The sequence below is a fragment of the Sprattus sprattus genome, assembly GCF_963457725.1.
Source record: "Sprattus sprattus genome assembly, chromosome: 10".
Taxonomy (NCBI): domain Eukaryota; kingdom Metazoa; phylum Chordata; class Actinopteri; order Clupeiformes; family Clupeidae; genus Sprattus; species Sprattus sprattus.
The window spans coordinates 3,531,776-3,543,685 of NC_137908.1; positions in this window are offsets into that span (position 1 = coordinate 3,531,776).

The following is an 11,910-nucleotide window of genomic DNA, read 5'->3' on the forward strand; positions in this document are numbered from 1 at the left end:
AAGTAAGGTTATTAATGATTATTTCCTTTAATACATAATTTCCATTACATTTCCCTCCTGTTAATCATACTAATAACCACACAGATGCAAACATCAGAATACAAGGTTGTCGGTGAAGAATTTCCCTTATATCGTCACATAGCATCGTCTTCGGTATTGTCAGCCAGGAGAGGCGCTATTTCTTCCTCCAAGAAGATGGCTGCCATGGTCCGTTTCACCAGAGCCTGTACACAGACTTTCAAACAACCAAGGCAAGCACATAGTAGGATTAACAGCACCACAAACGGTATGCATGCTTTGAGTACAATGATTAGCCAGCTACCAGAACGGAACCAGTTCAGCCAGTCCCATGGGCCTGAGCTTTGCTGGGTTACGAAGTCCTGGGTCTCTGCTGCACTAACCTCTTTCATTTTAGCAAGCGCATCGGTTATAGCATGTGCATTGATTTCATCAGGTATGTATGTACAACAAGTTTCATTTATAAGGGCACAAACCCCTCCTGCGGGAGCAGTGACCAAATCAAGAACAAATCGATTCTGCAAAACCATAAAGCGGAGGCTCTCAATTTCTCTGTTCTGGGCTTCATTTGCCATGATGGAGGCATTAACAAAGGTTCCAAACCGATAATTCAGCGTTTCCATACGTAACATGAGTTTTCCTACCCCCATCCATGGAAACAGTGATAGAATGACTTTGTTGCCCTTGGTCCATAACTTATATGCATCAGGCACATCTGTACCCCAGACTGAGTCATGTGGCTTGATGTCTCGTTTCCTGCGCTTACCCACTCTTGGCCGATGAGATATTATTGTGGTGTGGTCACTAACCAACACTGGCGCACACACCCCCTTCCAACTAGGAGGCAGGCCATCATACAACTTGTGGCCACACAACCAGAATATATCTTCCCCTCCTCCTGTTAAGAGGTGGGCAGTTCCATTCTGACTTGGCAGACCCGCATTCCACCCCGAACACCTCCTACCGAGTATAGACTTATTCTTATTGCAAAGGGTGGTGCCAAACTGGTAGGCTGTAAATTCACACCTAGAGCGAGGAATCACACCAACTGAGTGGTTTCCGGCTCTTTTGAAACAAAGGGGAAACACTGTTCCTGGAGTGACCTCAGCGTAAGGCGATATCACTCCGTCTATGGGTACAGCAGTCAGTGGGTGGGTCTCTGCACAAGGGGCATGCACAGTGTCGTTAGTTCTATTATCTCGGGCCCATAACTTCGATAAGATTTGCATTTGTGGGTTCGTCAGACGAGACAGTAGCCACACACTCACTCTGTCTCTCAGATAACGGCATTATCGTAAGTCTAGGGTAGTGGGAGGACACGGGCATTCTGGTACACACATAACAGTCAGACCGATTCAATCCTTTAGCTTGACCATAAACATAACGGTACCAGGAGTTCAGATGGTAGACTGTGTCTGTTGTTCCATTTAAAGTTGTCATCGCTATCCACCTTCTGTCACGGTGCCCCTGCTGTGGAGCACACACTCTGAGATAGGTTAAAACACATATACATACAATTCCTAGGCTAAAAAGCCCCACTCGGGTTCTGTTGAGTCTTCTGTCGGCCATGGTCACAGGTGCCCTAATTGTGGACAACAGGGTTGGTTTCTTCACCGGGTTGAGACAAGTCACCTCTAGAGCAGTAACCTCCCTTTGTAACCGGGCTTACTTCTGTTTCCACAGGTGGCTCCTGTAGCGTCGGTCGTAGTTTGCAGTGAGAGAGATGGACCCACGTGGAACGTCCTTTCACTTTGACGGCTGTGGGTGTAGTGAGGAGTACTTGGTGGGGGCCTTCCCAACGAGGGGATCTCCAGCACTTTCGTTTCACAGCCTTTATGAACACCCAGTCTCCTGGACTGACTGGCTTTGCCTGTGGGGACACAGAGAGAGAAGGAACAGTACTTGCAGCCAACACTTCTTTTCTTTGCAGCACCTTCTTTAAGTAATCCACTAAAGAAGACTCATCGTCAGGTGAATGTTTGCTTTGATCAAAGTCAGGCAGTGTATATGGCCTTCCATACAGTACTTCAAACGGTGTTAACCTGTGTGCTCCCACTGGGGTTATTCTCATGCTCAATTGGACTATGTCTAATCACTCAGGCCACATTAATCCTGTCTCTTTCATTGCTTTGACTAGTTTGAGTTTCACTGTACCATTATGCCTTTACACCAGCCCTGCTGACTGGGGGTGGTACGCAGTGTGGTGTTTTAGGTCAATGTGTAGGTGTTGAGCTATTTTGTCAATTGTTTGGTTTACAAAATGCGATCCATTATCACTTCGTATTACTCTGGGTATGCCAAACGTCGGTATTATTCGCCTACAAAGTGCTTTCGCAACGGTTGCTGAATCTGGGCTTGAACAAGGCAATAGTTCAACCCACTTTGAGAAAGCATCAATTATGACTAAAACGTATTCTAGCCCCTGTTGTTTTGTTAGTTGTATAAAATCCATGTGGATAGTTTGAAACGGATGAGGCGGGGTGGGGAACTGTCCCTTGTCAGGGCGTGCCCCACCCTTCGGGTTATGCCGTATGCATGTTTCACATTGCAAACAATTTTTTTTTTTTTGAGTATGAGTGAAAGCCATATGTGGTATAATATTGGTGCACCAGGCCACTTTTTTGAGTATGAGTGAAAGCCATATGTGGTATAATATTGGTGCACCAGGCCACACATCCCTCCTGTTGAGACATGTGTCAACCCATGGCTCAATATTGCAGCCCATTTATACGTAGACTTTGGTAGAATTGGTTTTCCCTCCATACTAACATAGATTCTGTCTTGCATTGTATAGCGGTGTTTTTTCCATAGTTTCTTTTCTGCTTGTGACGCTTGTTGTCTTGTTTGTAAAATTTCTAAACATTTACGGTTGGCGTGCATGTTATTACGTAATTTAGATTGACTCGTCTCCACCCTGTGGTGGTGCTTTTCTCCACGCCTTCCTTTTCAGGATTCCAGTCTCGTATTTGTTTCACTCGCTTTGCTTCTTTGTCTAAGTTGTTCCTCTTTTCGTTTGGTATGGCGGACAGCTGCATGTACGGAGGAGGCTCCCAAGCTGTCAGTTTCTGTGTTTGGGGCGGCAACGCCACTTGACAATGTGAGTTTTTATCTTTCCAGCACAGATAGGTTACTGTCACTTTAGTGGGCCCTAATCGCTGTATACATTCGTCATACTCGTGATCAGGCCCTAAGTTTGTTCTCAGAGTTATTTTTAACTCGTCTTTGTCAAAAACTTTTGCTAGAGGGTTTACTCTGTCTGTGGTTTTTCTTAGATTTGTTTCTAACGTTTTACCAGGGTCCTGGCACGACGGTTTTAGGACCCAGGAATAAATTGGAGTGTTATGCCCTTCCAGGAGATGTATGTCAGCTTCGTCGCATTGTCGAGCTTCCATACCTCCCTGTAGGTTTGGGAAAACAGCCACTTTTAATTTGGTCATTAGGTCTCTGCCTAATAAGTTGTATGGACATTTTGGAGCTAAGATTACTTGTGCATGCACTGAGTCCCCTGTTTCTGTAAGAGACACAGTCACAGGTTGGCTGAAATGTTGTCTTTGAGTTTGGCCATTTGCAGATTTTACAAAAATAGCCTGTGTGGACTTTGTTAAGCCTTCCACATCTTTCATTACTGTTCTACACGCACCTGTGTCGCATAAAAACAGCACCGGTGCTCCATTTATGAACACCATTTTTTCTGGTTTTTCACTTAAACAAATTTCAGCCAAATCTAAAAATTTCTCACACACGTCGGAACTGTCATTCTCGTCGCTCATTTCCCCAGGGTCTATTTTTGGTCATTCCTCTGCGTACTCGTCGTCTGCGTAATGCCCACTCGTATCGTCTTTTGTTGGGCATTCTTTAGCCCAATGGCCATAGCCTTGACACTTGTAGCATTTATTTCGATCGTTTTCCTCTTTGTTAGAGCCATGACTTTGGTCATGCGTTCTTCCTCCACTACCGCCTGCTCGTCCGCGTCCTCTACTTCCTCCTCTGCCCCTCCCGCGGCCACGGCCTCTGCCTCGCCCGCGCCCAGGGGCGCTTACTGCGTGTACAAACGCTTCTACTAGTTGTTTAGAGTCTTTCTTGTCTTTCTCTTGTTTTTTGTTTTTAGCCGTTTTCTCAGCGTGTTTGGCCTGGTCCATAAACTCAGGCATTTTGGAACTTCTAAACGACACGAAATGTTTTTCAATCCATCCCTTAATTTCTGGTCTGAAACTTTGTAGTAACGCCTGTTTTAATTGTTGGTCATAGATTGCTCTCTCATCTCCCGTACCGTCTTTCAGCCCACTGTAAGCTTTGAAAACTTTCTCAAAACGGTCTCTAAACTCCCACACGTGTATTTTAGTGTAATCACACAATTTTTTGAACACTTCCTTACATTTAAAAACGAAATTCCCCAGTGCATGTTACGAACTCCCGTTATCATCACAGTTTCTGTATGCGTCCAGTGTTGGAATACATACATCTTTAGCTCCGCAGCCTCTCCCCTGCGGCTTTATTAGGCAATTTCAATCATTGGATAGAGACTTTTGGTTGATCAGGCCAAACTCCTCATCCTCAAATCGTTATGCACTTGTATTATTTTATTTAAGCAGTATTGTCTTTATTATCACAATCCGCCATGGTTAATTTTCCTGTAAACCCATGTTTCTTTGCCCATCGCTCTAACCACTCACAGTGGTTTGGATGATGTTTTTTTCATCCATTTTACATCGCCTACGTGCTCCAAAATAGGAGTCTGTTTGGTGCACGAATTGCCCATTTCACTTTTGTTACAAATAAGGGGTTGTACTGTGACGTCCTCTTAGGGCAAATAAGAGCCTGGAAAGCGAGCTTCTAGACCGAGGTCCGGCCTCGCAGGCTTTTTATTTGTTTTAACTCACAGTCAACCTCTTCACACATACACACACACACACACATACATAGTACTTAGTCCCAAATAGTGGGGAGTCGAACCCTCTTTTCCTTAGACTTTTCTACAGGAAACTTGCCACATTTACTATTTGTACTATAATAGTGGGGAGTTGAACCCTCTTTTCCTTAGACTTTCTCTACAGGAAACTGGCCATTGTTTACTATTTGTACTGTTTCACTTTGCTAGCATTGTAATGTTAGGGAACATGAATCCCTATGGCAGCCTAATCTGCACATTACTCTCTCATACTCACCCCTCAGTGTGTTGCTCTCTTTTGTCGGATCCCGTCAATCTTCGTCCCGGGAGGCGGGCGTCCCCACACCGACCTGCAGAGAATTCACTCTACAGGTTTTTCTCCACCACCTAGTGAGGAGGCTGTGCACAGTCTTCGATGCGTTGGAATTCCCGCTCCCGGTTCGTCGATATGTTGGGATCCGGCTCGAAGGACCAAGTTATGTCAGGGAAAAATCCCTTATCTCGACATTTAAGTTTAGATTACAAACCACACTGTGAGGCAGAACATATGTTTAAACCTTGACAGTCAAAGGAGAGGTCTTGTTTGGGGAAGTCCCTAGAAGAGCTCTGATCTCCCTTGGCTGGCTCAGCCCTTTTATTAACTCTTAGCTTACACAATGTGTTATCCAAGCGTGGCAGTTACCCCGCCCAAACAGATGCATGACTTGTTATTGTTATCAGCACATACAGACAAGCAAAATTCAGACATCTTCGTGGCCCCTCGCTTCTGCATTTTGATCAGCTCATTGCACGCTTCTTCTTTTCGCAGGAAGCCACTTTGGACACAGTAGCACAATCACATGCACAGAATGTCACAGTATTTTTCCACTCAGTGTTTCTTCACATGAGTGCCTAACTTTTAATACAAGTCTCAAATCTCAAGTAAGGTTATTAATGATTATTTCCTTTAATACATAATTTCCATTACAAAAACCCAACGATTACCTGTGTTTGTGAAGTGGAACATACATCCTTTATCAGTTATTTACGTTTACGATATTTACTGCTACAGATTACACCTATCACAAGTTTAATTCAGTTGCTATTAATGTTGAACAGCAGCGTTAAACGTGACACCACATTAAAAGTTAGGCAAACGACGTTGTAGCTGGTATTAGCCGATCTCCGTTCCTGCCTGGTAACTAATCTTAACCAATTAATATTCTAGAATTACATCTGTCAACCCATCGTTTACCGACAGGTAGGCCTACTAACAAATGCAATGCATATGTTAGTGATGATATGAAACTTTACCACTAGATGGCAATCAATAACCACCAATCTCTAACATTAGCAAGCTGGTGTCAGCATTGCCAGTGTAAAACATCAGCAATAAAGCAACTTAATATCAGAGTATCAAACTATAGGTGCAGTACTGTAAGATTCTTTTCTATATTTAGGCTACTACACTTAATTATAAGAGGTGGTCTAGTTGTAGGTTGAAGTCTCAATCAAGGCAGCTTGAGGCAGTTCGGATCAGAGCCAGATAAGGTTTATTGCAATAGTTACAGATACTCTAAGTACATTACGAAACCTAAGTGTCTAAGCGTGGAGCAGAGCCTAAGAGTCGCCGGGCGCACGCAGCCGCGGGATGGATCTCCGAGACGTCTTCAGGATGGATGTTGTTCATTGCTCTGATGGTCGCTCTACTCACAGGAGTGTTGTACAGCACCCCTCTTTAACAAGCAGGAATACGTAAACCAAACAGAATGCATGACGTCTCTACCAAAGTATCACACACACACACACATATATGAACATGTAAACAGTCTCATGAGCGCATCGATGCCCTTGGGCCTGATAGAATGGGCGCCTTTGGGGAATGCTACACAGCACACACACAGAGAGGGGCCTAAGCAGAGATCTTATCAACACTGGAGCTGTCTCTCAGTGAGGAACATATGGTGTAGTATTAACCTTACAGGATTTTGGGGCCTCCATATTCCCTAAGGAGTGCCTGGTATGGATGGTAACGTACAGTTAAGATCAGCACAGAAAACACTAGAATCTAAGAGTACAAAGTACACATGCAAAGGAGAATCTAGTATTCTGCATGACTTAATGTATTACCAAAACAAAGAAACAAAGATAAAAAACATTTCATTACGCTTTACCACAATTTGCGCTCTTCTGTGCGATTACGCCTTCAAGCATATGCCACAAAATAGTTTACATGACCCGTCAAATTACACGTTTATCTTTTAATCACGAACCTGACACTGAATTTCACATATCTCTCTTTATCAAATGTTCACGCCCAATAGGACAGAATAATACTTTAATCCTGCTGAGCAAGAGAATGACTGCTGTGTTCGCACTGTGCGGCTGCGGTCTGCGCAACAAATTATGAGTCACATTTTGAAGCAGAAGCTGAATACATCAATTCAATTCAATTCAATTCAATTCAATTCAATTCAATTCAATTCAATTTTATTTGTATAGCGCCATAACAATACAATTGCCTCTAGGCGCTTAACAGAGCCCAGAGCCTAAACCTAAACCCCCTTAGTGCATGCACAATGGCAACAGGGGAAAGGAAAAACTCCCTGTTAGGCAGGAAGAAACCTTAGGCAGAACCACGGCACATAAGGGGGGACCCATCTGCTTGAGGTCGGCCGGGTGGAGACAGGAAGGTGGGAAGGGGGAGGGTTGGGTGGCAGAAGGGGAAAGGAAGCAACAGGGGTTATACACAGCCAGCATTTGGTCGCTGGACATAGTAAGTATACAGACATCCGGTGGTAAACACATGATACAGGCAAGACCAGATTACTGTACCAATAGGGTTACTGTTACAGGGGTAAGGGATGTAGGGACAGAGAAACATTTCAGTGGTGGCAATAATGTATATTGTATATAAATGCTAGCATAGGGTATTGGGTAGAGTAGGTGTACAGCAATGCAGTGGCGGTGGGTGCGATTGGCCGAGGGTTTCTCCAGGTAGACCAGGTGGAGAGACTACAGCAGCTTCCTATAGCAGAGATAGTCCTGATTAGTAGGGAGAGAAAAGGAAGAAAGTGAGTGGGTAGAGTTCAGCTGTCCATGTGCGTAGATGCGGAGTGGTGGGGGTGAGGAGCAAAGGTTCCACTTCCATCAGCGATTGGAACATGCTATAAGGAAGAGAGAACATTTATGTTAGTAGACATCAATTTCAGAAACAGACAGGGAGAAACCTTTGGGTAGTAGATTTAACAGTAGGCAATATGGCTATTTTATCAGTGTTATTATAGGCATAAGCAATATGGTATGGAGGAAGAGAGAGAGAGAGAGAAAGAGAAAGAGAAAGTGAGAAGATATGTTTAGTAATACTGGCATTTGTTATTTACTTTGGTAGGGTATTTATGGAGGTATCAGTCGTAAGTTTTCTTTTTTAGTTCTGGTGAGTGAGGACAGCTGCATGTCACACCCGAGATCTGTTATAGCACTCTTTCACAGTGCAACATCCACTGCCTGCAACTTGCAACCTGCACACACACAGATGAAATATTTTGTATTTATTTTTTGATATGGAAGGAGAGAGAGAGAGAGAGAGAGAGAGAAAGGGAGAAGATATGTTAAGTAATACTGGCATTTGTTATTTAGTTTGGTAGTGTATTTATGGAGATATCAGTTGTAAGTTATCTTTTTTTCTATTTTTGATTTTTATTTTAGTTCTGGTGAGTGAGGACAGCTGCAATATCACACCCGAGATCTGTTATAGCACTCTTTCACAGTGCAACATACACTGCCTGCAACTTGCAACCTGCACACACTAGATGAAATATTTATTTTTTTATTTTTATTAGAACATTATTTGTGTTCGGATATATCTGGTTGGCTAGCGCAGCAGGTGATGGGTCTGTCGACGCAATTACTTTTGGCTATAGGATGCACTAAAGAGGAATGTCTTTAGCTTTGATTTGAATATAGGTACAGTGTCTGCATCTCGGATGGAGGCAGGGAGATTATTCCAGAGGAGGGGGGCTCGGTAGCTAAAGGCTCTGCCTCCTATTGTGGTTTTTGATATTCTTAGAATTACCAAGGTAGTTTAGGTTGAGGTGTTTTGAGCCAGGTCGTTTAGGGCTTTATATGTGAGCAGGAGTACTTTGAAATCGATTCTACTTTTGACGGGGAGCCAATGCAAAGAGGCGAGTACCGGTAAGATGTGTTCATACTTTTTAGTTCTGGTGAGTGTACGAGCAGCAGCGTTCTGTATAAGTTGGAGGCTCTTCATTGTGTTGATGCTGCATCCGGACAGGAGAGCATTACAGTAATCGAGGCGGGAAGTAATAAATGCGTGGATTCGTTTTTCTGCATCTTGGAGGGATAGGACCTTTCTAATTTTGGCAATATTGCGTGAATGAAAAAATGATGTCTTTGATATCTGTTTTATGTGTGAGTCAAGTAGGAGGTCTTGGTTGATAGTTACACCAAGGTTTTTGATGTTAGTGTTGGGTGTTGGGAAGCCATTGAGTGTGGGTAGATGGGTAGATAGTGTAGCTCTCAGTTGATCGGGGCCTACAAGCATAACCTCAGTTTTATCAGAGTTGAGGAGCAGGAAGTTGTTAGCCATCCAAGATTTTACATCATGGAGGCAAGCTTCTATCTTGGGTAGATGTAAAATTTCATCAGGTTTCATGGATAGGTAGAGTTGGGTGTTGTCAGCATAGCATTGGAAGTTAATGCCATGTTTCCTTATGACAGCACCTAAGGGTAGCATATAAAGGGAAAAAAGCAGTGGTCCAAGGACAGAGCCTTGTGGAACACCGTAGCTTACTCTGGTGTGATTTGACGACTTCTCATGGACATGAACAAATTGATGGCAATCAGAGAGGTAAGATCTAAGCCAAGATAGGGCACAGCCTTTGATGCCAACGTGATGTTCAAGTCTCTGTAACAGGATATGATACTAAGATACTAATGCCGTTTCAGTGCTGTGGTGGGCCCTAAAACCTGATTGGAAGGTTTCTTCAATTTTGTTTTGTTGTAGAAAGGAAGTAAGTTGCTTAGCTACTAGTTTTTCAAGTATTTTTGACAAGAAAGGGAGGTTAGATATGGGTCTATAGTTAGCAAGATTATCGGGATCAAGGTTAGGTTTTTTAAGAGATGGTTTTATCACTGCTATTTTGAATGATTGTGGGACGTATCCTGAAATTAGTGAATTATTCATTACATTGAGTAATGTCTCACTTAATAAGGGAAGTGCATGTTTAAGTAATTTTGTGGGGATAGGGTCTAGTAGGCACGTCGATGATTTAGGTGAGAGGATCAAGGAGTTTAGTTCAGGGAGGTCGGTGGGTGCTAAGAATTCAAGGAGAGCACCCGGTTGAGGGGGTGTTGCCATGGTGCATTTTGGAGGGGGTGTAGGGTCACAGAGGGGGAGGAAACTATGAATTTGTTTTGAGGATTTTATTATTGAAAAAGGTCATGAAATCATTACCACTAAAGATTATGGGAACCGAATGTTCGATTGTGTTGTGGTTTTTTGTTAGCCTAGCAATAGTGTTAAATAGGAACTTTGGGTTGTTTTTATTACTATCAATCAATGAAGAATAGTAAGCTGATTTCGCCTCAGAGAGTACTGGTTTATAGCTTAGAAGACTATCCTTCCATGCCAGGAGGAATACCTCAAGTTTGGTGGAGTACCATTTTTTTTCTAGTTTTCGTGTGGTTTGTTTAAGTGCACAAGTCTGATCAGTGTACCATGGGGCCAGTTTTTTTAGTTTTCTTATTCTCTTTTTTAGTGGTGCAACAGCGTCAAGGGTTGAGTGGAACGCATGTATGACGCCTTCAGTTAGTAGGTCGATATGAGGTGGGGGAGTGCATATGCCATTTACTTTGCCAGCGGTAGGAACTGAGGTGAGGGCGACGGGTAGTTTTGATATAAATTCAGCTGTAGTCCTGTCGGATAGACAACGGCTGTAGAAGTGGGATATTTCCGATGTTGGACGGAGTTCTAATATCATGTTGAATGTAATTAGGTGGTGATCTGAGAGGGTAGTATTTTGGGGTAGAACTATAGGGCGGTCAATTTCTAGGCCATGCGTTAATACAAGGTCAATGGTGTGATTATGGTAGTGGGTTGGTGTGTTTACATGTTGTGAGAACCCGATAGAGTCTATCAGTGATTGGAATGAAATTGTAAGGCTACTATTTTCATTATCCATAGGGATATTAAAATCTCCCACTATCAGGATTTTATCAGAATTTACAATCAGGGCGGATAGGAAATCAGAAATTTGGATAAAAATTCAGGGCCTGATTTACTAACAGGATTGCGCCCATTTCTGGCGTAAAATAGCGGTCGTAAACATAAAACGGTATTTACTAAGCGAGCGCAGCGCATATTAACGCTTTGTGGGTGTTGACGGGGAGGACACAAAAAGGTGGGTGGAAACATGCGCAAATATTTGTGAGGAGCGAAGATAAGTGCGCCTAATGATGTATTGCGGGGTATTTACTAAACTGCCTGGCAAGCGCACATCTCCGATTTGCGCGCTAATTCTCCGCCTCATAAAAGCACGTCTTAACCAGGAAGCGCATTTTCATTGAGTCTGAAAACGTTGATATGGCAGCAGTGATAAGAGAAAGGCGAAGAAAGAAGACAGAGACAGCGCACAGAAATATTTTTTTCAAGTCGTATAACACATTTTCAGTTAAATTAACCACAAATCATTAGACGGTACAGGTTAACCAGCCACGCAATACTTCAATTACTGAACCAGATCAGAGACGACATCTAACCCTCCAACCGGAGATCACATTCCATTCAATCGGTTGGTAAACATTGCAAATATTGGCACCGGATCATTTCAAACAGTTATAGTATCAGCAGTTGATATATCTCAGCCTTCACAAATATTCACACAGGTACTCGAAGCATTGCTATGGCGCACTGGTCAATACATTTCCCCACTGCCACAGCTGAAATTATAGACGTCAAACAGGACTTTTTTTGAAATCGCAAACTTTCCGAACGTAATATGAAC